General features: G+C 43.3%; 2 protein-coding genes across 11 annotated transcripts in view; one reads left to right on the plus strand and one right to left on the minus strand.

Annotated features, from left to right (window-relative positions):
- ITSN1 (intersectin 1) overlaps window positions 1-10,080 on the minus strand; it is a 257,076-nt gene extending 246,996 nt beyond the window's left edge. For 6 of the 9 annotated variants that reach the window (XM_032175654.2, XM_032175652.2, XM_032175658.2 and 3 more), the window contains exon 1: window positions 9,863-10,080. The gene's annotated coding sequence lies outside the window, so the exon portion shown is untranslated. The remainder of the gene's footprint in view (window positions 1-9,862) is intronic. The other 3 variants (XM_032175655.2, XM_058428005.1, XM_032175656.2) reach the window with 2 other exon arrangements.
- Window positions 10,081-10,835: 755 nt separating this feature from the next.
- CRYZL1 (crystallin zeta like 1) overlaps window positions 10,836-20,652 on the plus strand; it is a 51,560-nt gene continuing 41,743 nt past the window's right edge. The window contains exon 1 of one of the 2 annotated variants that reach the window (XM_032175682.2): window positions 10,836-10,927. The gene's annotated coding sequence lies outside the window, so the exon portion shown is untranslated. The remainder of the gene's footprint in view (window positions 10,928-20,652) is intronic. The other variant, XM_032175684.2, reaches the window with a different exon arrangement.

Genomic DNA, 20,652 nt, shown 5'->3' on the forward strand with positions numbered 1-20,652 from the left:
TTGAGACGGAGTCTCACTCTGTCGCCCAGGCTGGAGTGCAGTGGCGCAATCTCGGCTCACTGCAAGCTCCGCCTCCCGGGTTCACGCCATTCTCCTGCCTCAGCCTCTCCGAGTAGCTGGGACTACAGGCGCCCGCCACCACGCCCGGCTAATTTTTTTGTATTTTTTAGTAGAGACGAGGTTTCACCGCGGTCTCGATCTCCTGACCTCGTGATCCGCCCGCCTCGGCCTCCCAAAGTGCTGGGATTACAAGCGTGAGCCACCGTGCCCGGCCTTATCAATAGTAATAATCTTATGGGGTTCTCTTTTCCTCAGAGAAACTCCAGAAAGTTTATACAAATTACCACTCATCTCAAACCATTCCTGAGACCTCACAAAGTAAACCATATTATTCTCATCACAAACATAAAGTAGAAGGCTATCATCACTGGCCATTAGAGAAATGCAAATCAAAACCACAATGAGATACCATCTCATACCAGTTAGAATGGCCATCATTAAAAAGTCAGGAAACAACAGGTGCTGGAGAGGATGTGGAGAAATAGGAACACTTTTACACTGTTGGTGGGACTGTAAACTAGTTCAACCATTGTGGAAGTCAGTATGGCGATTCCTCAGGGATCTAGAACTAGAAATACCATTTGACCCAGCCATCCCATTACTCGGTATATACCCAAAGGACTATAAATCATGCTGCTATAAAGACACATGCACACGTATGTTTATTGCGGCACTATTCACGATAGCAAAGACTTGGAACCAACCCAAATGTCCAACAACGATAGACTGGATTAAGAAGATGTGGCACATATACACCATGGAATACTATGCAGCCATAAAAAATGATGAGTTCATGTCCTTTGTAGGGACATAGATGAAACTGGAAATCATCATTCTCAGTAAACTATCGCAAGGACAAAAAACCAAACACCACATGTTCTCACTCACAGGTGGGAATTGAACAATGAGAACTCATGGACACAGGAAGGGGAACATCACACTCCAGGGACTGTTGTGGGGTAGGGGGAGAAGGGAGGGACAGCATTAGGAGATATACCTAATGCTAAATGACGAGTTAATGGGTACAGCAAACCAACATGGCACATGGATACATATGTAACAAACCTGCACACTGTGCACATGTATCCTAAAACCTAAAGTATAATAATAATAAAAAAAAAGAGAGCAAATTGAAAAAAAATAAAAATAAAAAAAAGTAGAAGGCTAGGTAGAAACGTCAACAACCATCGACAGCTGGAAGCGGAGTCAATGCAATGTTCCTCTCTATCCCTCCTCCAATCCACTCCCACATGATACCCAGAAGGAGCTTTTTAAACAAAAGCACATCATGGGACTCCCTTAAAACTTACATTAACTTCCTACTTCCCAGACATTCTGAGTCAAGTCCCAAGTGGGCCTCTCTCCTTCACTCCTCACCTGTCTCTCTTGCCCCCAGCACTTGCCCTGCACCAGCTCAGAGCCCTCTGGCCTCCACGCTCGAAGGACCTCAAACACTCCTTGATTTAATAAACCAACAAATAACCCTTGCGTGTCTGCCAGGCAGCAGGCGCTGCTCTAGGGCCTGGGGCTAGCCCCCTGGACAACAGCGATACATTCCCTGCCCTCATGGAGCTAATATCCTGGTAATCCCCCTACCAAGTTTCTTCCTCCTGTAATCATTTAAAGAATATTAAAACAACAATTGTAATAACTGCATCTGAAGGGGTCTAAAAAGAAGCAGTGCTACCTATAATACAGATCTATTCTCATTTAATGACTTTAATATTAGCTCTTTATATTAAATGCAGGAAAGAGGAGAAATAAATGCAAAGGGAACTACTATTCGTTGAAATCTGCTATATACCAAGAATGGCACTCATTTTCTTGTCAATTTTTCAAGGTTTCTCTCATTACTAGCTATATAGCTTTTATTAATCAGTGGCCAAAATGCAATTCTCCAATTCTGCAAGATTGGGGCAGCTGAGTTTCAGATAATTTCAGAAATTGAAAGATAACTTGGTTTTAAAATCTACTATCTTAAGTTCACAGCAGAAATGAATTGATTTTTGTAAAACACTGGATCCACAATGAACACTCCCACTATAGATAACACACTGGAATGATATATGCGTTTACACAACATTTTGTCTGTGTTAGAACAATAAAACTGGTCATGAAATTTGCCTTGCAGAGAAGTAATTAACGCTGTACACACAGACAGGCAAACAGACACACACACACACACACACACACACACACAAAACGAATGGCTCCAATGGCATCTTGCTTCAGTGCTTTTATGGTAAGAGTCAGTGTCCTTCTTAACTAGGTTGATTAAAGCCTGACACTAAAAGCCAGTTGACCTCCTCCATGTCCATGAACTGTATCCATGTCTTGCAAATGCATGCCACCAGACACCAGAACGATTTGCAGACATGATGCAAGGAGGAACACGTCAAATGCTTGCCAGTGCAACAGAGGAGCAAGAGCATTGTCCTCCTGTATTAAAAATTTTAACCACCAAGGGTAAAACTCTGACCACTTGCTGTGTTGCTGTGACCTTGTTATTTTCTTTTCTTTTTTTTTTTTTTTCTGAGACAGAGTCTCGCTCTGTCACCAAGGCTGGAGTGTAATGGTGCAATATCAGCTCACTGAAATCTCCACCTCTTCAAGCAGGAAATTGAAGCAGTTCTCCTACTTCAGCCTCCTAAGTAGCTGGGATTACACTTGCGCGCCACCACGCCAGCCTAATTTTTGTATTTTTTAGTAGAGATGGGGTTTCACCATGTTGGCCAGGCTGGTCTCAAAACTCCTGACCTCATGATCTGCACACCTCGGCCTCCCAAAGTGCTGGGATTACAGGTGTGAGCCACCACGCCCGGCCAGACATTGTTATTTTCACATTCGAATTCACTTGAATTCAAAACTCTGCCACAGCCCTCAGTTCAACTCCTGGCTCCATCACTCAATGGAGAGCCAAACGCACTACCACATGACTCCAGCAGACCCCATACCACACAAAAACAATGACAGGTTTTGGTGACCAACTGAAAACTGAGCTAGGTAGCACAAACTCAGTCCAGAGAGCTGAAGCCAAAACAATTTCACCAATGTTCTCTCTGGGCAGTAAGCTAATAAAGCAAGCTACCTATCATTAATTCTACTAGAAAAATGCTGAAAGAGCAGTGATGCATTCAAATAGATTAACTTGCTTAAAATGCACTTTCTTAGAGAGCTACAAACTTTAGGAACAAAACTGGATATTCTACCATCACATGTATTAATAAAAATGTTTTGGTTTACTTTTCAGTGATCTCCCTCTGGGAGATCTACACTGAGGCCTTCACTGAATGTGCAGCAAACTTCCTTAGGAAGCAAACTTCCTTAGGCCACTTTCTATCTCCAAACTCGCCAACATGGAACTATCTGTACACACACCCAGCTGTCTCCCGCATCACACTTCTGTACAGTCTTGCGTTTCTAAGACAAGCCCACATCACAAGTGAACTGCCTTTTCAAATTTCACTAGTCTTCTCTAGCACTCTAATCCTGTTTTTCATGCAGGGGTACTTTAGGAAAACCACTACAGAGTAAAGGATAACGAGACTGCTTTAAGGATGAATGCTGGACAGTTGACGAGGCTAATTTTTCTCTCTCTCCTCTTTCTCCTTCCTTCTCTTTCTTTCTCTTTCTCTCCTCTTCCTTTTCTCTCTCTCTTGCCCTCCCCTCTCTCTTTCTTTCTTGACAAGGTCTCACTATGACAAGGAGTGCTGTGGCATCTGCAGCCTCGAACTCCTGGGTACAAGCAGTCCTCCCACCTCAGCCTCCCTAGCAGCTAGGACTACAGGTGGGCATCACCTCACCTGGTTACTTTTTAAAATTTTTTTTTGTAGGGTCTTGCTATGTTGCCCTGGCCAGTCTGGAACTCCTGGGCTCAAGTAATGCTCCCACCTTGGCCTCTCAAGTATTGGGATTACAGGAGTGACCCACAGCACCAGTCCCAAGGCTAATTTCTGAGCTAACTTATGTGACCAACTCTTCAGTGAAAGGGATTCAAATTTGTGCCCCGCCCAGTTATACATTAGTACATGCCAGAGAACCTCTTAGTTACTCCACAACAGAAATCGAGAACATAAAAAGTACCCAAATGCCTACAAAACATGTCTAGGAAACAGGCTAAGAGTTTTGGACTCTACAGTAAAAATATGCTCAGCCACTTGCTGGCTGTCTAACTGCTGGTACCCTAGTTTCCAAGGCATCTGCAAGACGAGAGTTTTTGTTAAGTGAGTTAATGTAGATAAGATGCTGCAAAAGAACTTAATCGACATTAGCTATCACTATTACCCATGCACGAGATTTCTGAGTTTCCATATCACACTACTAAACACATTATACTAACAGCCCAGTCTTCTTGCTAAAAGCAAAAATTCACTAGGTTTGTCACTGGTTAAGTCATTCCAAAAAAGGGGGAAAGGTACAAGGGGCTCGGAGACTAGAAGTCTGATATACCATGGTAAGAGTATAAAATGCTACAATCTTTCTAAATGACAAATTGGAAATACGGATTTAAAAAATCCTAAAATTTAGCGTAGGCTTTGATCCTGGGAATTCCATTTGTAGAAACTTATCCTAATGAAAATAACCTCACAAGTATATTGAGACATATGCAGAAGGACAGTCACTGCAGAGTCATAAGTAACCGTGGAGGAAAAATAAACAAACTAATGTCTAATAAAAATAAATTGGCTAAACCACCAGAGATCCATGGCTGGGAGTGGTGGCTCACGCCTGTGATCCCAGCACTTTGGGAGGCTGAGGCAGGTGGATCACCTGAGGTGAGGAGTATGAGACCAGCCTGGCCAACATGACGAAACCCCATCTCTACTAAAAACACAAACATTAGCCAGGCATGGTGGCAGGCACGTGTAATCCCAGTTACTCAGGAGGCTGAGGCAAGAGATTCATTTGAACCTGGGAAGCAGAGGTTGCAGTGAGCCAAGATTGAGCCACCATACTCCAGCCTGGGTGACAAGAGTGAGACTCCGTCTGAAAAAATTAAAATTAAAAAAAAGACTACCATAGATCCATAAGACGGAATATTATTTGGTTACTAACATTGTTATAATGCAACATATATATATAGGGAAAGACACTCATGACAAGATGTTAAGCAAAAAAAAAAGCAGGTTACAACCACATGTATAGCAAGATCCCATTTTTGTTACCAGAAATTGTATATGAATAGCCACATGCACACACACAAAAGGATGTGAAGAAATATGTATGCAGGTAGTAGACTTACGGGTATTTCATAGTTTTCTACTTTATACTTTTCTGTATTTCAACTTTTCTACCATAAAACAATTATCTTTTCAAATACAAAGAATATTAGTTGCTCATCATAAACTATATTTTAACCTAAAAGTGATCAGGAGATTTAGTATTTATTTTCAAAACTTATAGTTATTAATACATCTTTGATAGCTTATTAAATACTTTTAATGTTTAGTCTAGTCATTCAATTAAAAAAATTATACATAGTACCAAGGAGTTAGCAATAAACTTTTTTTTTTTTTTTTTGAGGCAGGGCCTTGCTCTGTCACCCAGGCTGGAGTGCAGTGGTGCAATCATAGCTCACTGCAGCCTTGACCTCCTGGGTTCAAGTGATTCTCCCACCTCAGCCTCCGCAGTAGCTGAGACTATAGATGCACACCACCAAAGAAACTTCTTTTTTAAGCAACAGATCTCTACTTACTATCATAAAGTCCAGTAGTACAATAATTAAATGGGTTAGCTTTTGAGTTTTAGGTATTTTTATACACCCCAATTCTTTATCATCACCGTAACTACCATTTATTAAGTAGATGTGTCTCAAAAACTTATATAAGCACTTAGAAATATGTGAACTTTATTATTACTATTCCTATCTTCAGCTAAGAAATGAGGGATTGAGAGGTTAGATCAAACTCACTATGTGTGGTCAAACACAATATTCTCCAGAGTTTGCGCTCTTAACTACATAATATCTATGGTGCCCTGTGGTGAACTCTTGAAAAGAAGGTGTAAAGGTCAAATTTTATTAGTATGAAAAGTGAAATTGAAAAACATAACAATTTTCTCTATTTGTTAGAGACCAATTTTTATAGCAGTATGTTGGACTTATGGTTTATAAAATGGCATTTTGATATAAGACAATATACCAAATATAAGTTTGATACATGATTTACCACTACACTGTGACTTGAATTTACATTTTGACTCTCTAAGCAAATGCTTTGCTCTGAATCTTCCTTCTGGCTAATCACCTTGAGCACACTACGCCTGGGAAAAGCTCTCTCCTTTCTAAACTAACCAAACTTACAGAAGTCACTGGGGTATAGTGCTTGTGCTCCTAATTTATAAAATCAGTGACTACTAAAAAAAATTTTTTGTAATATGCTGGGCTTTAATATGCCACTAACTGATAGATTAATTTGACAAGTAACTTTTAAAAGATTGGCCTCACTGCAATGTAGTTCAGTATTCACTCAACAAATGTTTAACTGAGTTCCTCCAGGCACTGTTTTAGGCCCTGGAGGTACAGGGGTGAACCAAAGCCTCTGCCTTCTGAAAGGTGTACAACAGGTACAATTACGCAGCTGAAGGTGATGGTCAATTGTTTTTTATTAGCAGCCTAAGGGATAAAACTTAATCTGCTACTTGAAAAACTTCCTATCCACTTCAGGAGCTGGTCTCAGGAGATGCTCAGTGAGAAGGAACCCAGTAGTTTCCAACTTCCCTATGCAGGAGAAATTCCTGGAGAATGCATTAAAAATACCAATTCCAGGGCCCCAGCTCCAGCTGTCTGATTCTGAGGTGAGGTGACAGAAACCTGTATTTATTTTTATGTATTTATTTACTTACTTACTTTTTGGACACAGGCTCGCTCTCTCTGTCGCCCAGGCTAGAGTGCAGTGGGGCAATCATGGCTCACTGCAGCCTCGATCTCCTGGGCTTAAGCGAACCAGATCCTCCCACCTCAGCCTCTAGAAAAGCTGGGAATATAGGCACGAGTCACTAAGCCCAGAATATTAAAAAAAAATTTTTTTTTTTAGAGACAAGGTTTCCCTATGTTGCCCAAGCTGGTCTCAAATTCCAGGGCCCAAGCTATTCCTACTTCAGCCTCCCAAAGTGTTGGGATTACAGGCTTGATCCACCATGCCCAAAACCTGTATTTTTAACAAGTGCCTCCATTAATGCTGATGTAAGTGATCTGAGGTCCACGCTTTAAGAAACCCAACCAGTAAGTGGAGCCATTCAGGAGGAAGTGATCATTCAGAAGGGAACAGCTCTATGGCAGAAGAACTGGAGGTGCATAATATAATCCCAACTCTCGTGTCATCAATTCTCTACAACTCACAAATTTTAGCAAATTAAAAAGATGATTTAGAGTAGAGGAATTTGGACGAAGCATGGTGGCTCATCCCTCTAATCCTAGCTCTTTGGGAGGCTGCCTAGGTGGGAGAATTGTTTAAGGCAGGTGTTTTAGACCAGCCTGAGCAACACAGAGACCCCGTCTCTAGAAAAAAATTTAAAAATTAGCTGGGCATGGTGGCGTGCACCTGTGGTCCCAGATAGTCCGGAAGCTGGGGTGGGAAGATCACTGGAGCCCAGGAGGTCGAGGCTGCATGTATGCCAAGATTGCGCCACTGCACTCCAGCCTGAGTGACATAGTCAGACTCTGCCTCAAAAAAAAAAAAAAAAAAAAAGTAAAGGAATTTGCCAGCAGCTCCTCCTTAATCTCTTACAGGAGCCTTGATAGTTTGTCCCAATCTAGGCATTTGGGAAAAAGATAAACTTGAGCAGAGGTTCTACTACCAATATTGATGATAAGCTTCAGGGAAAAGAAAATTGCTAGTCGACTGCCAAAAAAAAAAAATGCTAAGAGGGACAAACATTTCACCGAACTAACTTGCTACCACTCATTTTATGCCCTATTTCACAATGCTTAGTATCTGAGCAATCCGCAGGGTTCCAAAGTACATTAAAAATTTGTTCATTTCCTCTCTTACTCAGGCAGAATAATAATAGAGTTTTGTGACGGTACCATGCGCCCCAGCAATTTCAACAGAAGCATTCCTAGATAAAGAAATATCATTTTTTTAAAAAAAAAATCATACTATCAGAAATGATCTCTACTGGACTACTTAAAGGTGTCTGAAATAATTTTAACACCATCATCAAATTAGTGTCCCTCGCTCCTTAATTTATATGACTTGAAAGTCCCTGGATTCTTTACAAACCCATCTGTACTAAGGATTTTTCTTTCATATGTACGTATTTTTCAATGTTTTTACTTACAAGGAAACTCCCATCAAAATAACCTTTCAAGCACACCAGTAAAAGAAATTTTAAACAGAAACATATTTTGTTCTCAGAGATAAACTAAGAAATAATAACTATGAAGGATGTTTAAACTTCTGCACTCTCAACCTTAAAGTCATCTAAAAATGAAGGTATCCCAACAAATACATTCCTCCGATTCATATTTTGGGGGTTTAGAGTGGCACCATGCAAACCAGCTGGCCTGCTGGGTCCTGGCCCCAGTTCCTGCCCTCACATCCTGTCCACTACATAATCCATGAGATCTCTGTGCCTTTCTCTTCATCCGTTCCACGGGATTAGCAAAACTGCCTCCCCGCTGACAGAACGGGGAATTTCTAGAGTCATTTGTTTGTATGGGATTTGCTGTTATTATCTACCCTTTTCATTGGCCTTGTTTTTATTATCTGTACGTTTTGATCAAGGGGAGAAGCAAGAGAAGAATGCCAACAGATAAGCACAAAGAAACGCATCTGGCCGGAGCCGGCATATATTTAAATTTCCAGGTTGCTGCTGCCCTCAGAATAGCACTGATGATGGCAAAGTTCTAGAGGAAACTTTCATATTGAAGAGGCTATAAAAATCTCTATAGCCTCCAACTCCACAGAGAAGCCGCTAATCTATTTCTTCCACAGCAAAGCCTTCTTGAGTCTGAATCACAACAAAAGATTGCCCATAGGAAATGTAATCTCCGAAGTTGTTTTCTAATCCCAAGGCAAGCAGAAGCGCAGGAAGATGCGGCAGATTCCTCGCCGGTTTCCTTTTTTTGGGAATTCTGATTGCATTCCCTCGCGCAAGCAAGGGACTGCAATTGTGCCTTGGGTCCACACCACAAAACCGTGTCGGTGCATAAGAAGGGAAGGGACGCGGCGGACCCGGGGACGCGCTCACAGGGCGCGGAAGCCGCTCTCCTTTAAATGCCTTCAGGGGCGGCCCCGCGGCGCGCCCTGGGGCCGAACGGCATTGCCTGCCCTTCACTGACCCAGGATTCTGCAGGCTCGCGAGCGAGGGGCCGAGGAAAGAGCTGGGGCTCCAGGCAGAGGCGGCGCCGCTCCCGCCAGCGCGGGTCCCGGGAGGCCGGCCGGAGGCGAGGCCGGGCCGCCCCTCGCCGGCGGCCGAGGGCAGCGAGGTCAGCCCGGGAAGGAGCGGCCGCCCGGGGTCCCCGCGAGAGGAAGGACCCCGCTTGGCGGCGGGGCCGCGGGGCCCATTCATCCCCACGCCCGTCCCGCGGCCGCCACCCCACGGCCCACCGCGGCCCCCGGCCTCCCAGTGCGGGTCCGCCCGCCACCCCGCCGCCGCCCCCGAGGACTGGAAGGACGAGGCAGAGGAGCAGCTGCTGCCGTCTCTCGGCGCGCGGCGAGGGGCTAAGGGCGGCCGGGGAGACAAGCGCTGGGCGCGGGACTGATGCCCCGGGCAGCCATCGCGCCGACCCCCGCGCCGACCCCCGCCCCCGCCGCAGCCGCCCGCGGTCCAGGCCGCCGCCGTGCAGCCCTCTCCTCACCTCATCTCCGGGCGGGTCCGCGCTGCCGCCCCGGACAGGGGACAAATCAGTGCCGCTCACGCGCCGCGGGGAGGGACGCAGGAGCCGCAGCCCCGCACACCATCCCCGCCCGCCTCTCTGTCCGTCCCGGAGCCCGCTCGGGATTCTTCCTCGCGAGCCGCCGTACTACGGAGCAACCAAGCTGTGCTCCCTCCCCTGGCGCCTCCACTCCTCTCCACCTCCTCCTCTCCCTCCCTCGCTCCCTCCCTCGCTTCCTCGCTTCCTCGCTCCCTCGCTCCCGCCTATCTCCTCATCTCCCTCCGCTACCTCCCCCGCCCCCCATCCACCATCACCGCCCATAAGTGGGTGGGGAAACCGCCTGCCAATCGGAAGAAGGGGCCCGCACCTTCTCACCGCCCCCTACCGCTGGCCCCGCCTACCGTGCGAACCCAAGGAGGGTGAGCCAAAGAAATGTAAGACAACAGAGTGACAAGCCGAATGAGCCAATCAGCAGGGCCTGTGTGGGGGCAGGATTAGCACTCTTCCCCTCCTCCCCACGTAGGCGTAACCGGAGATTTATGGTCTGAGGTTGCCTATCGTGGTTTATGGAGATTTTGTTGCACGATTTCGGTGCATCTGCTCGTTGCCGTGCGAGACACCAGATAGGATGCACTTAATTGACTTAATTATTGGAGGTTTTAAAGGAGAGAATAATGTGGAAAGGAAGAAGGAGGCGAAGCACAACCTAAAGGGGTTGGCCGGGCCTATGGTTGGAATGAGGAAGGGTGTGGCCTTCGGCTAAAATTTGCATAAAACTGAACCTATCCAGGCAATTCCAACTTCGCCCATTTATTGGTAGTCCTTGGGGCGGTGCCTCGCCTCTCTTTGCGCCCCCGAGCGGAACATGACGGGAGTTGTAGTTCCGAGATCGGTTGCCATGGCGTTCTCGACAGCCTCGCGAGGCCGACCCCGCCCTTCAGGAGTGACGAGCGGCCTGACCAATGGGAGCAGGGGGCGGGCTCTCTACCGAAGGACTGGAAGGTGGCGGTGGTGAAGGTGCAGGCCGTTGGGGCGGCTCAGAGGCAGGTGAGCCCCGGGAAACGCGTCCTGTGTCTTGGGAAACGGGACTTTAAGCGAAAGGTAGAGAGATGCCCCACGGAACCGTGCAGCCCTGGGGAGGATAGTGGTTCGCGTCGAACCCTAACCTGGGACTTGTTTGGGCCCAGGCCTAGCTTAGCTGAGGCCGCTGAGGGGTGGGTAAGACTAGATTTGAGGGACAGTTTCCTGGACCTTGAGGGGTTTTGATTGTAGGTCTTATCTCAGTTTGCATCTCCGTCTGCTTTTATGGAGGCAGAGGTCTGGGAGTGCCCTTCCACTTAATCTCCCAGGCTGGGTTTTTCTCCTCTGCTTCTTGTTCCTAGAATTTGAGTGTCTTTTTCTTTCTCTGTTACTTCTTCTCAGCCACTTCTTTCTTCCTCATCACTTTGCTGTTTTCGGAAAGCAGTTAGTAGTTATTCGCTGTATGTGGCTTTTGAGCCACATCGGCCCTCTTCATTATGCCAAACAGCGGAATCATCTGGAGCGAGATGTAAGCATCGCCTTGGGATAGGTCTGGGTCGGGGCCGAACATATGCGTTTCTAAGAAGCTCCCAGGTGCTGCTGTCCACGTTATGAGTAGAAAGGTTTTACCTGAACTCTGTCCAGTACAAATATAATGCGAGTCCCTTATGTCATTTTAAATTTTGGGGGTAGCTACATTTAAAAGGTGAAAAGAAACACGTGAAATTAATTTTAATTATGTGTTTCATTTAGCCTAGTATATCTGAGACATTATCATTTCAACGCTTAATCAAATATTTAAAAATTGAGATTTTACGTTCTTTTCTTCGTATTAAATCTTCAAAATCTGATGTGTATTTTCCACTTACAGCGCATCTCAATTCCGACTAGACACAGTTGGAGTGCTCAATAGCTGCCTGTGCTAGTGGCTGCTACAGTAGCCTACTGCAGAAATTAAAAGGTGTGAAAAATAAGGTTGCATTGACCAAACCCTTTGCAACTGTATGAGATGAGATTCAGAACTCCTTTAGAGATTCTCTAATTGAGATGTGCCCAATTTACAGAAATAATAGTCAAAATAGCCAACATTTCTGAAAGTATGATGTTGCGCTGAGTGCTTTGCATGTATTATTTAATCCTTATGGCAACCCTTTGAGATAACTGCTGTTATTATCTAAGATATGGGATCTCAGGCCCAGAAAGGTTAAAATTAAGTAGCCCAAAGTCATACCGCTAATAAGTAGGAAAGCCAGGATTCAAACTCGGGTCAGTTATGACTTCTAAATCAGATCCAGCAGCCACTGCAGTGTATAATTTACTACCTTTTATCACTAATTTCCCTTATCGATGCCTCTGTTCCAGCTTACAGCAGGGGATAAGACGTTTAGATTTGAAACTGAGGTAGTTCCCCATACAAGATCAAGCTGCCAGCCTTGTGCAATGAAATATTTCTAAGATAACTATGCTCTTTTTGTAGACCCAATGAACTACATTGAGCTCAGGAGAGTTTTACGAGCAGAAGAGCAAAAATACACATATTGAGCGTGGTGGCTCATGCCTGTAATCCCAGCACTTTGGGAGGCCAAGGCAGGCAGATCACTTGAGGCCAGGAGGTCGAGACCAGCCTGGCCAACATGGTGAAACCCCGTGTCTACTAAAAATACAAAAATTAGTCAGGCATGGTGGTACACGCCTGTAATTCCAGCTACTCAGGAGGCTGAGACAGGAGAATTGCTTGAACCCGGGAGGCGGAGGTTACAGTGAGCCAAGATCACGACCACCGCACTCCAGCCTGGGCAACAGAGTGAGACCCTGTCTCAAAAAAAAAAATACACATATCTACATATGCTAAAATATGGTATTTTACCAAAAAAAAATCTTCCGTTTTATGCATAATAAAGACATGATATTATTTTCTCTTGATTTTTGAATTAGCAAATATTTAATCAAAATTAATTCATATTTTTCATTTGAAACAAGAAGTGGTTTCTCTACAATCCTCTAGTGAACTGGAAAATTAAGCATTTACAAACTTCAATAATGTTAGTAGGTGGAAAAGAAAGTCAGTTAAATGGATTGGAGGGGAGCAAGTAACTGTGGTGTGGTAGAGTTTCGGGAGGATCCCTCAGTTAGTTATTCTCATCACCAGGGACCTCCACCTGCATTGTCCCAGAGTCACATGATTAAGCCAGCTTATAAAGGGAAGACTCATTCATCACAGTGTTTGCTCCCTTGTTCCCCAGTAGTACAATATAGGAAAATAAGATGCTCATTCAAAAATATAAATGAAAGTTAAGTTTCTGTTGTTCTGGATCATATTATATTAAATAGCCCTACATTGAATAGTAACTGGATCAGAGATTTTCAGATCTTTGGGATAATGACCATCCCATGTCTCCAGCCCCCAGAGATATGGGTGGGGCATTGGTCATGTAAGAAACTCTAGACTCTTAAGTGAAAATGCCATCTGAAAATCAACAGATAATAATAAATCCCTCATGGAGGTAGGGAGGTCATCAAAAATTCTTTTGAGATCCAAAAGATTTCTTTGTTGAGAGCCACTGTACTAGACAGGCAAAAAAGAAACAATTTTCCTTTTCTGTTCCTTTATCTATCTTTAGATCTCAAGTTGCATAAGATGTAGAGATTATGCCACACATGAATAAATTCAATCGAATATGCCTTGATAATATTTATCAAGATTGTCACAATTAGAAGAGAACTAAATGGTCATTTGATCCACCTGTCCCACTCAGTTGATGCTGGAATCTCCTTTATGAAGCCCGTATAATATGTACCCAGCCTCTGTTTCAGTCCCTCTAGTGATAGGGACCATCTAATGTTACGCATTTCCCATTTAGTTTTAAGCTATAATGCCTAAGGTTCTTATATTATCAGCTGGAATTGCTTTACAAGGTTTAGCCAGATATAAGCCACTGTCACAGTATCTCCAGTGCCCATTTTATATAATATCAGGCACAAAAGAGCACTGCAGTTGTGCACAGCAAAACACCCAAAACACCTGTGGACTCATTGCTAGTGCAAAGTGTCCTTTGAATATACATATTTCTAGAGACTGTTGACTATACCATGTAGAGATATCCTCAACTGTTATAACCATGCATTCACTACCCTCTTTAAGAAGCAGGCCAGGTGCGGTGGCTCACACCTGTAATCCCAGCACTTTGGGAGGCCGAGGCAGGTGGATCACGAGGTCAGGAGTTTGAGACCAGCCTGGCCAACATGGTGAAACCCCATCTCTACTAAAGATACAAAAAAATTAGCTGGATGTGATTACGTGCGCCTGTAATCCCAGCTACTCGGGAGGCTGGGGCAGGAGAATCACTTGAAGCTGGGAGGTGGAGGTTGCAGTGAGCCAAGATTGTGTGGCTGCACTCCAGCCTAGGTGACAGGGCAAAACTCGGTCTCAAAAAAAAAAAAAAAGCAGACCTGACCCGTTAGGACTACCATCCTCCACAGCCTGCAGAATGTAATATTTGAGCCAAACCTCCAGCTAGTTGCTTTGATTATGGTGACTATATTCTTTTTAATCAAATATTTGGCCATATTTCTTTTTCCAATGTGTGGATATGTACAAAAAGTCACAGATTAATGTGAACATTGTTAAAATTTAATATTAATTCACCTCTTCCCAAATGATCAAAATATAACTGAAGATTTCCCCTAACAATCCAGCTAGTATTATAATGCTATGCACAGGTCCCGACGATGGATGGGGAATAGGGTGTTGGATACTCAAACTGCCCGAGAGAGCCTGGCATGGTGACCAGGTTGAGCATACAGGGCCACATTTCAGTGTTGACTTCATCTGTTTTTCTCTTGTCTAGCTGTTTATACATATATATATATATATATGTTTTTCTTTTGCATAGCTGTTTATATATATCTTTGCTTTCCTTAAAATGAAGGTAGGTTAAAAACATTATAACTGAACTCTGAGCCTGAAGTGGCCATAGTATTATAAAGTTTGTGTTGAGGAATAATAAAAGTTTGAGCATGTAAGAAGAGGAGTTTGGACTTTCAGGAATTAAATTAGCCGTAGGGGAATAGATGGGTTGAAAGAGGGAGAGTATTGAAAGCATTTGGCAGCCTATCACTACAGCCCAAGGCTGAGGCACTGAGGTGTTCACACGTCACTAATGTGAAGGTGATGGGATGGATGGATCTAAGGTATTCTTTTTTTTTTTTTTTTTTTGAGACAGTCTCACTCTATGGCCCAAGCTGGAGTGCAATGGCGCAATCTCGGCTCACTGCAACCTCCGCCTCCTGGGTTCACGCCATTCTCCTGCCTCAGCCTCCCTAGTAGCTGGGACTACAGGTGCCCACCACCACGCCCAGCTAATTTTTTGTATTTTTAGTAGAGACAGTTTTTCACCGTGTTAGCCAGGATAGTCTCGATCTCCTGACCTCATGATCCACCCACCTTTGCCTCCCAAAATGCTGGGCTTACAGGTGTAAGCCACCACGCCCGGTGAAAGGTATGAGAGTACAGCAAAATCTTGTTTGGGGGAAAGATGAGTCCAGCTTTGTGTCTGTTGAATTTGAGGTTGGTCTCATGCTCAGAACACTTTTGGCCTGAAAGTGTAGGTAAGGAATGATTCGTAGAGGTTTTATTTACAATTAAGAATAGACGAGCTTTATACAAAAAATTAGCCGGGCGCGATGGCGGGCGCCTGTAGTCCCAGCTACTTGGGAAGCTGAGGCAGGAGAATGGTGTGAACCCGGGAGGCGGAGCTTGCAGTGAGGAGATCACGCCACTGCACTCCAGCCTGGGCGACAGAGCAAAACTCTGTCTTAAAAAAAAAAAAAAGAATAGATGAGCTTCTTGGGGGATTGAGTGTAACAGAGGAGCAGGTGGAGTTCATGTTGCTGTTATAAGAAGGGTGAAACCATTTGAAACTACTTCCCATTGATTTTTTAGAAATCCCTTAACAGATCAGTATCTTTATTAACTACTTTCTTGAAGTGTTTGTAGTCAAGTGTTTAATTTATGCAAATTTCTCGTTCTGCTTTTGCTAAAAATTATTCTAAATTGGTATTATCTTCTTAATTTTTGTTTCTCCAAATTTTTTAGTAAGTTTACTGTATGGCCAATATAAAAATTTATAGTATTACTAACATAATCCTCAGTTTGTGGATTAATTCAAACATTTTAAAATTCTGATATATCTGTAAAAATATAAAATTTCTATGCTTTTCACAGGCTATATCAGCCTACATTTTTGAACATGTTTATTGTAATTAAAAAGTTTTATATGTTTAAGAGACAGGGTTTCACTCTGTTGTCCAGGCTGGAGTGCAGTGGTGATTATAGCTCAAAGCAGCCTCCAATGCCTAGATAGAACTACAGGTGAGCACCACTACGCCAGGCTTATTTATTTATTTATTCTATTTTAAGAAACAGGGTCTTGCTTTGTTGCCCAGGCTGTCGAACTCCTGGGCTCAAGCAGTCCTTCTACCCCAGCCTCCTCCCAAATTGTTGGGATGACAGGTGTGAGCCACCACTCTGGGCAAAAAGTTTTATATCATACTTTTTTGATATAGTAAAATTTATAGTAGAACTTATAATTTTGAAGTTACATGACTTTTCTTAGAAATGTCGTATTATATATTTTGTTTTATTTATTTTTGAGACGAAGTCTCGCTCTGTTGCCAGGCTGGAGTGCAGTGGCACAATCTCAGCTCACTGCAACCTCCACCTCCCAGATTCAAGCGATTCTCTTGCCTGAGCCTCCTGAGTAGCTGGGACTACAGGCATACACCACCAAGCCCAGCTAATTTTTGTATTTTTAGTAGAGACTAAAGTAAGATTTTACCATCTTGGCCAGGATGGTCTCGATCTATTGACCTCATGATCTACCCTCCTCCGTCTCCCAAAGTTCTGGTTACAGGCGTGAGCCACCATGCCCGGCCTATATATTTTAATTTATATTTTTATTTTATAAAATGTTTATTACTTTTATGGCCGGGCGCGGTGGCTCACGCCTATAATCCCAGCACTTTGGGAGGCCGAGGCAGGCGGATCACAAGGTCAGGAGATCAAGACCATCCTGGCTAACACAGTGAAACCCCGTCTCTACTAAAAAATACAAAAAAAATTTAGCCAGATATGGTGGCGGGCGCCTGTAGTCCCAGCTACTCTGGAGGCTGAGGCAGGAGAATGGCATGAACCCGGGAGGCAGAGCTTGCAGTGAGTGGAGATCATGCCACTACACTCCAGCCTGGGTGACAGAGCGAGACTCCGTTTCAAAAAAAAAAAAAAAAAATTAATGCTTTTATGTCCTATGTGCAAATGTGTTTTAAGTCAATACAAATTTTATTAAATAACATAAGACTTGGCAGAATGTGAGACAAAAAACAAAAAATAAAATGAAATACAATTTTGTTACATAATAGACTGTTTTATTTAATCTGCCTAGGAAACCATGTGGGCCTTGAATACCATCCATTCTACCATTTTCCTAGTACTAGGAACTCAGTATTCTTTTTTGGGGCTTTCAAGACAAATATTTCCTCAGTTTTCTTCTGGCTACTTTTGTAAAAACACCTCTCTTTCTTTACTTTGTAACTTTGAGGATATTTTTGTTCCCGTACAATTCTCAATTGGACCAACTGAACATTACTTTTTTCCACCAACCAGGGCAATTTTCACCTAATTTAGAGAAACTATTTAGGATGATGTGACTAAAAATATTGCCATTATTTTATATATATATATATATATATATATATATATTATTTGTTTTAGGGGATACTAGGGGTACAAACAAGCAGTTATCTTCCAGGGTCTTTGAAATTGGGGCACAGTCTAAGGTCCATGTGACTGCTTATCTGGGAGACATGCCATATATTTCAAGATTCAATGGGCAGAGAAATCAGTAGCTTCCAGTATCACAAAACAAGATGCTTTGAAAACAAGGCATTGATATGTAATTGTTTCACTTCTCAAAAAGGCAGTTCTAGTAACTCCAGACTGAGTAGGAACAGAGTTGTTTTTTTTTTTTCATTTAATAATAATGGATATATTTCCCAGGCAATGGTTGGGAAAGCCCACTAGTTAGTAAATAAATAAAGCAAGGTTTCGTTAGTGTGTAATGAAATCGGGAAGCATGGAACAAATGGAGTGAGTGTCACTGGGGATGATTCCAGAGAGGGGGTAGAACTTGAACTTTATTTACTTAGCAGAATCTGTAAATTATAGCATTCTGTCAGAGAACAGGCCATGCCTAGAAGCTCTGAGACGGGGTAACCATATGATGTAAAGTCATACTGACTAGATAGACAGAGGCTATGTGCTTGGACATTGTGGAAGCAGTAAGGTAAAGTAGGGAGAATGAGTGTGCATTTTAGAGAGCCTTCAAAGGAGGTTAGATTTAATGCTGGAGGGAATACGTAAATGTTGTATCCATGCTTAGGTTCTCCCCAGCCCCCAAACAAAAACATTGACACAAAGACCTTCTGCAACCAAAGGGTTAGAATTAATCATTTAACCTAGCTTAATCCTGCTTTTATATACTTCATTGATACGTGCTACATACATAATTTCTATATATATCTTGAATGTGTATTCATTTCTGTTAGTTCCAGCATTTGATTATCACGTCCGAGAAACCAACAACCATTGCTCAACTACACTCTGTAAAAACTCTTTACATATTTGGATCCAAGTAGAGCCACTAACATTCAACACAGAGGGCTGGCTTTATGGACATATGGCCTATGCAGTCTCACTGACCTCAGATTCAGAAGAGACTTTTGCTTGATTTCGTGCTCTGCTATCTTGAAATTCTAATAATTTCTAGACAAGGCTTCCCACATTTCCATTTTGCACTAGGCTCTGCAAATTATGTAGCCAGAACTATCAATAGGTACTTAATAATTTTCTTCAAAGTATTCCACTTTAGGCCGGGTACAGTGGCTCATGCCTGTAATCCCAGCACTTTGGGAGGCCGAGGCAGGCGGATCACAAGGTCAGGAGATCAAGACCATCTTGGCCAACATGGTGAAACCCCATCTCTACTAAAAATACAAAAATTAGCCAGGTGTGGTGGCACGTGCCTATAATCCCAGCTACTCGGGTGGCTGAGGCAGGAGAATCGCTTGAACCTGGGAGACGGAGGTTGCCGTGAGCCGAGACTGCGCCCTCCAGCCTGGCGACAGAGCAAGACTCTGTTGCAAAAAAAAAAAAGAAAAAAATGTATTCAACTTTAATTGATATATCTAATGTTAGCAGCTCAGTAGGAAACCACTAACTGCCATGGTTAGGAGTAATGACTTTGGAAGAAGTAGCACCTAGTTTATATCCCAGTTCTGGCCCAGCTGGTGCTATGAGACACCAACTACATGCTTTAAGCTAAGACTCACTTTCCTCATCCATAGAATAAACGAAATAATAGTACTTTCACCAAAAAGTATATACAAGAATGTTTTTAACAGAACAATTCTTAAGAGCCCCAAACTGGAAGCAATTCAAGTGTCTATAGTGGAATGGATAAATAGCAATTTGTTTATACAGTGGAGTACTGTGTAGCAATGCGAATGAATGGAATACAACTACAAGTAACAACGTGAATGAGACTCACAAACCTAATATAGAAAGAAAGAAAACAGACATTAAAAAGTATAGTTTTATTTATATAAAGTTCAAAAGCAGACAAAACTAATCTGTGCTGTTAAAATTTAGGATATTGGGTCTCCTTAGGAGGAGAGGGGGACACAGGGAACTTCTGGAGGTGTACGATGATGTGTCTCCTGCCATGATGTGGGCATATTCACACTGTAAAATTCAACAAGTTATGCGCTTCAAGGATTTATGTACTTTTCTATGTTTTATACTTTGCATAAAAAATAGTCTTAAAAATTTGCATAAAAAATAGTCTTACCACATAATTACTCTGAAAATTAAAGAAACAATTGTGGAATCTTTAGAGATGCCTCAAGAAGTTCACAGAGCCGGGCGTGGTGGCTCATGCCTGTAATCCCAGCACTTTGGGAGGCCAAAGTGGGTGGATCACCTGAGATCAGGAGTTCGAGACCAGCCTGGCCAACATGGTGAAACCACGTCTCTACTAAAAATACAAAATTTAGCCGGGCATGGTGGCGCGTGCCTGTAATCCCAGCTGCTATGGGGGCTGAGGCAGGAGGATCGCTCGAACCTGGGAAGCGGAGGTTGCAGTGAGCCAAGATCATGCCACTGCACTCCAGCCCGGGCAACAGGGTGAGACTCCGTCTCAAAAAAAAAAAAAAAAAAAGTTCACAGAATAATAAGTTTATTTATTTTATTTTATTATTTTTTTTGAGACAGAGTTTCGCTCTTGTTGCCCAGGCTGGAGTGCAATGGCGCGATCTTGGCTCACCGCAACCTCTGCCTCCCAGGTTCAAGCGGTTCTCCTGTCTCACCCTCCTGAGTAGCTAGGATTACAGGCACACACCGCCACACCTGGCTAATTTTTTTTTAGTAGAGATGGGGTTTCTCCATGTTGGTCAGGCTGGTCTCGAACTCCCGACCTCAGATGATCCGCCCGCCTTGGCCTCCCAAAGTGCTGGGATTACACACGTGAGCCACTGCGCCCGGCTATAAGTTTAAATACTTCCATTAAGTGGTTCATAGACTGATACGGAAGAATTAGGGCCACAATTTTCAACCAGTGTCTTGGCTGTTCGCTTTCTCCTTTTTAATGATCTTTAAAACTTTGAAAGCCTTTGATAAACGGTAATTAAAGGAAAATTTA

Source organism: Hylobates moloch, unplaced genomic scaffold, assembly GCF_009828535.3.
Source record: "Hylobates moloch isolate HMO894 unplaced genomic scaffold, HMol_V3 SCAFFOLD_14, whole genome shotgun sequence".
NCBI lineage: Eukaryota > Metazoa > Chordata > Mammalia > Primates > Hylobatidae > Hylobates > Hylobates moloch.